We start from the raw sequence: 5412 nt of genomic DNA, 5'->3' as shown, positions 1-5412 counted from the left end.
CAGCAGCCTATTTTTACCATAGATGATTTTTACGTCCACTGCAGGATGAAGGCACCTCCCTGCAATCTTGCGCTAGCGGATTGCAACTTGCGCCTGCAAATTTCCTCATTTCATCACCCCTCCTAGTCTTCTGCCATCCTCGACTGCGCTTGCCTTCCCTTGGCATCCATTCTATAACTCTAATAATAAATAATGATGTAAGGCATAATCACAGATACTTGCAATGGTTCAGCTTGTCGACGCGCCCCCGGTGTAATTGTTTCTACATCGGACTTCTATTTTAGTGATCGTACGGTGGAGTCCTGCCGTCGGACGATTTTAATAATGTTTCTTTAATTATGTATAACGCAGTAATTCCTTAAAAATGATCACTTTGAAAAGTCACGAAGCCATTTAAAGCCAGAAGGACGAAGCTTAGGCAAATCCATGTACCTACCATCAATCATTTCCATGCTGGCTGAACCCACGTTTGTAGATACGTTTTAAAAAAGTTTCTACAAACGTTGGGCTGAACTGTCCCGATTGCAGCTCCCGCAGGCACTAGCGCCACAGTTCCCACTAGTAATTGTATGAAACTCTATATCATAACCTACACCAACTGCAATGACTCCGACCCTATGATTCTTTTCCCTGCTTTTATTCCACCAATACTCGAGTCGTCTCTACTTATCTTGACTGCTGATCAGTTAATCCTTCTATCTTTTTTGAATGATGGAGACTCGCTACGGGTCTCTCTGGGTAAAATCTTGGCAGTCCATTACGACGTGCCCACTAGTTTCCGTTTTTTTTTTTTTGTAGCACATACGTGTTTCATTTTGTGGAGTATATATTTGCTCCGGTATGGTTTTGTCCTCACACAGCTCAAGTCAAATGTTGTGGTGCCTATCTGGTAGAGAAAAATCGAGACATTTTCATTGCAACTTGATGTCTTTTATTAGGCCTAAAGCAGATACAGAACGGGCAACTTTGCCAAAACAATGTAACGATTACGTTCAAATTCTTTTTCTTTTCACACTTCATTGGTGGTCCAAGCGTGGTTTCGCTTACGTTATCACAAGAATATGCCGCCTAGGAGCTATCAGTGATAAGAAATAAATAGAATCGAGTGATAAAGCAGATTTTATAATTCAGTTCTTGAACACAATGAACGCAAGTAACAAGGAAACATTTGGATCGAAGTGGCGTGGACTAAAACATGTAAATATGGATTTTGTATCTCTCTTCGAGGAGACAGTTTCTTTTTTTTTTTAATTATAATGTTTTACTAGCCAAAACCACGATCTGATTATGAGGCACGCCGTAGTGGAGGAATCCGAAAATTTTGACCACCTGGGGTTCTTTAACGTGCACCTAAATCTAAGTGCACGGGTGTTTCGCATTTCATCCCCATCGAAATGCGGCCGCCGTGGCAGGCATTCGATTCCGCGACTTCGTCCTTAGCAGCCCAACACAACCACGGCGGGTTCGAGGAGACAGGTAGTGCTGAGGTATAGTGCAACAGAAAAGGTTCGATTCTTACGTTGTTATGATCTATAGCAGTGCCACAAGATGTCGCCACGAACGCTGCTGTTTTTAGATGCATCCTTCGCCGTTTGGCCCAGGCGTACTAAAATCATGGCCACTTAGTGGGAACAAGAGGCCTGTTTATGCATCGGCCGGGCTAAAATACTTCGATGTTGCATTGGTAGAACAGCTGCGCCAATAGCACCAAACTGCGCCAAGAGCTAGCCTTTGCGCCATCCTGCGCCAAAACGGCATTTTAGCGGGAAACTGCGCCCAGCCTGCGCCAATTAAAGCATGCATAAGAGCGAAACCATCCTTGCGTCGAGCTACCAAAACTGAAATCAAAACCATCAGCACGTTATCATCATCATCATCATAGAACGAAGCAGAGGCCCATAACTACTGTATAGTGAGAAACTATATGGTTCCGTTAGAGTTGCCCGGTTCGTCATTCGTGCATCTTTCCCTGACGGACGTTCAATGTAGTGCCGCTGTACTGTCTTTCTGGCGCTATATTTCGGTGCTCATCGTACAGGTGCGGTTCCGCGGAATTTGCCGAAGGAGGTTGACACTTTTGTTGCGTGAGCTACACTGGCCGAAGTCGAGCAGTTTTGCGCGGCTCCTGGAGAGCCGTGCTGCGCATGCTCGAGGAGCACCGACGTCACACGGCGCACAGCTGGCGCGCCGGAGCCGCCGCCGCGCGCGCCTCACCGGTCTGCGCATTCCGGAGGAGTGACGTGTAGCCGCTGCAGACGCATTGCCGCCGGCGCGTTCCCAGCTGGGCCCCTCCGTTGCGCAGTAGCCAAGTCTGACGCTGCGCCGGAGCCACTTGATAGCGCCTCTCATTTTGTACGCATGCGCAGAGGTGTCAATGGTGGTATACATATAGCGGGGCGTTTACCAGTGTGCTATAGCGATGGAGAAGGAGAGCGAAATTGCTGCTCAGCCGCGCAGAAGAGCGGAGAAGCTTAACTCATCGGATCCCGAAGTAGTTGACTGGCAATTAGCGGTTGAGCTCGGGAAGAACGAACAGAAGAATCCTAAACGTGGTGCGGAGACACCGGATCAAAGGGAGGAACGTCTAGCAAAGCGGCGCTGCCAGGAGGCTGAGCGACGTGCCTCAGCTCACGCTACGTATATCCTGGCATAGCCGAGCTAAGCCACTGCTAATTTTTTGCCCCTGAGGCTTTGTCAATGGTCGCGTCAAACTTGTGCTTGATAAGTTTAAGGCAAGTTGAGGCGGGCTGAAGTTCACGCATGAAATTCCGTTGAACGGCGAATTGCAGTTTCTGGACCTGCGCCTGTTCCTTGGACATGAAGGTGTATGCTGGAGATATCAGCCAAGACCAAAAAAAGGGATTGTCGAATCATGATTCGGCCCTCTCAACACTGGTTAAATTGCACTGAAATGTATCAGATCCGACCTCGAACCGCCCTCCCGAGCACCAATAAGGTCAAATTATGAACAGTGAAGTTATGAGGACCTAGCAGGCGGGTTTTTTTTTCTGGTTAAACCATCGCTTCTGTGGTTTAATGTCTTATTGGTGAAGTTAGGTCTGGTGCGCGGAGTAGGTGAGCTGACAAAGAACGGCCAAGGAAGCCTGTAGTGGTGCCTTATTTGCACAACCTCTCACACCACTTGATGAAAGTGGCCGTAAGGGCGGCGTTTCCATAGTCTTCTCCGCCTCTGAGCAACTGGCGCGTATGCGCCGAGCTATGAACCGAAGCACGCACTTCACAAAAGTGCGCAAAAAAGCATGCTGCGCGCTTTGTAGGCTGCCAGACGGAGGTGGTTAACCGCATCCCGCTCTCCTGTAGCAAGTGTTGCGTCGGACAAACGGGTCGATTTGTTAATGACTGTTTGGAAGAGCATCGAGCAGCCATGCAGGCTTTCGTAGCGGGTGGTCACTTGGCTGACCACTGCAAAAGGTGTACGTGCGCTCCAGGGTATTATGACACTTGTGTACTTGAGAAAGTTTTAAGGCCCATAAAGAGAGAGAATTGTTTGGGGTATCTTGCACAGAAAAGGAAGGAGAAAGTTGCATTAGCACCACGTCACGTAATTCGCAAAAAAAAAAAAAAATAGAGAGAAAGATAGATATATATAATTGTACAAGCAGTTTCGGAGTCAGCGGGCATGAAGAGCGAAAAATGTTATAGCAGGTTTTACAAACGTGTCTTTAATCTTGCGCAGATCAGTATGTTCAGTACTGATGTATGAAATGACGATCTGTTGTGATTGTGCTGACAACGTGCCCCATGGCTCTGTTATTTACAGTGTTTATGCACAGCAACTGCTGTTTGTGTAATTTTTTCCGCAATTATCGGGGGCCCGTTAAAGATCCCCTGGTGGTCAAAATTAATCCGGAGTCCCCCACTACGGCGTGCCTCGTAATCAAACCGCGGTTTTGGCACGTACAACCCCAGAATTCAATGCAATTCAATTTTTCTGCAGTAAAATTCAGCTCCACGTTAAGTTAATACCCCTCCCCACCCCAACCCCTCTGGGTTGTCATAATTATTCCGGGCTTCCCCAATACATCGTGCCTCATAATGACGTCGTGTGTTTGGCCCGTAAAAGCCGAGAATTAAATTTTTTCTTGTCGTTCTTTAACATTTTCGACCAAGACAATTTCATCCAGTGACATTGAAAAACGACTACAAAGCTTCGACTTTTTTTTTCATCGTCACCATATATGACAGAAACGGGAGACGTTTCTGCCACAAAACGAGCAGGAAATCTTCTTTTTTAGGGTCAGAATTTTTTTTTTTGGGGGGGGGGAGGTGTTCGAAGATTGAAATTTCCCAATCGAATTGAACATGAATATTCGAGAAAAAAAACGACCTCCAAATATAAAATCGAACATCGACTACTTTATTTCTAGACACAGTGAAATATATAACTTGCGAGGAGTCCTCTTGCCTAAAAAAAAAAAGAGAGAGAGGGAAATAAGCTTACTGACCCTATTTTACGTGGCGTACTTAGGACGTAATTAAATGCATGTAATGCGGTTCGCATATAGGCATCCGGTCAACTGAGGAGGTTGTAAAAAAGAAACAATTTATTTCAGTTAGCTCCATGGTGTACCATGGCAATGACAGTAATGAAAGAAAGAAGAGCAGCAGCAATAAAGGAGAGAAGTGTGGTACTACAGCACCGCACATTGTTTTAGAGCGATGAAACATGGTCCGAATAACCGAATAATAAATTGCGTTGGCTAACTTGAGACAACAAGTTTGCTTACAGACTCTTTTCTTTTTTGTCATTTAGAATCTAGTGCGGTTTCTGGAGACCCAGCATGTGGAGAAAAACAATCTTTGCGATTAAGAACACATTAAACACAAATATTTCATTATGTGATCAGTTTTAAATGAAATGAAACAAAATAGGAAATAAAAAATTGAATAAGAAAGGACACAGAAGATGTTAAGCGGGATAAAAAATGATCACGCAACTTCTCCGACATGAATGTTGAGTCAAGTGACGAAGCAGGTACTACTGCTGGCTACAGAACTAGATAAGTTCTCGTGCTCTGCACAGATCGATTACAACCAGACCTCGTCTTAGGCTGCTTATGGTTGGCACATGCATGGGAGAAATGCTTGCCAGTGAGTTAGTTCCTCTGCTCTGCACAGAAGCGGAACACCTAGCTGGTACGCTTATCTATTTTTATGCTCCTGTCTATAATAATGGTGAAAATAAATATTACCGTGGCAAGGCTCACGTATATTACTCTTGAGATAAGCGTTTTATCAGGTTGCCGGCGTTTCCTGCACCTGGCCTGACGAACAAGGTGGCAAAGCATTGCTCCCTTTCAAAGTTATCCTTTGCGTACGGCTTAGGACAGCCTGCGACTATACAGTTGATGTTGATCACCCCTCCCCCCCCCCCCCACACACACACACACA

The sequence above is a fragment of the Dermacentor andersoni genome, chromosome 5 (genome assembly GCF_023375885.2).
Source record: "Dermacentor andersoni chromosome 5, qqDerAnde1_hic_scaffold, whole genome shotgun sequence".
Classification (NCBI taxonomy): domain Eukaryota; kingdom Metazoa; phylum Arthropoda; class Arachnida; order Ixodida; family Ixodidae; genus Dermacentor; species Dermacentor andersoni.
This window is presented reverse-complemented; position numbering follows the sequence as displayed.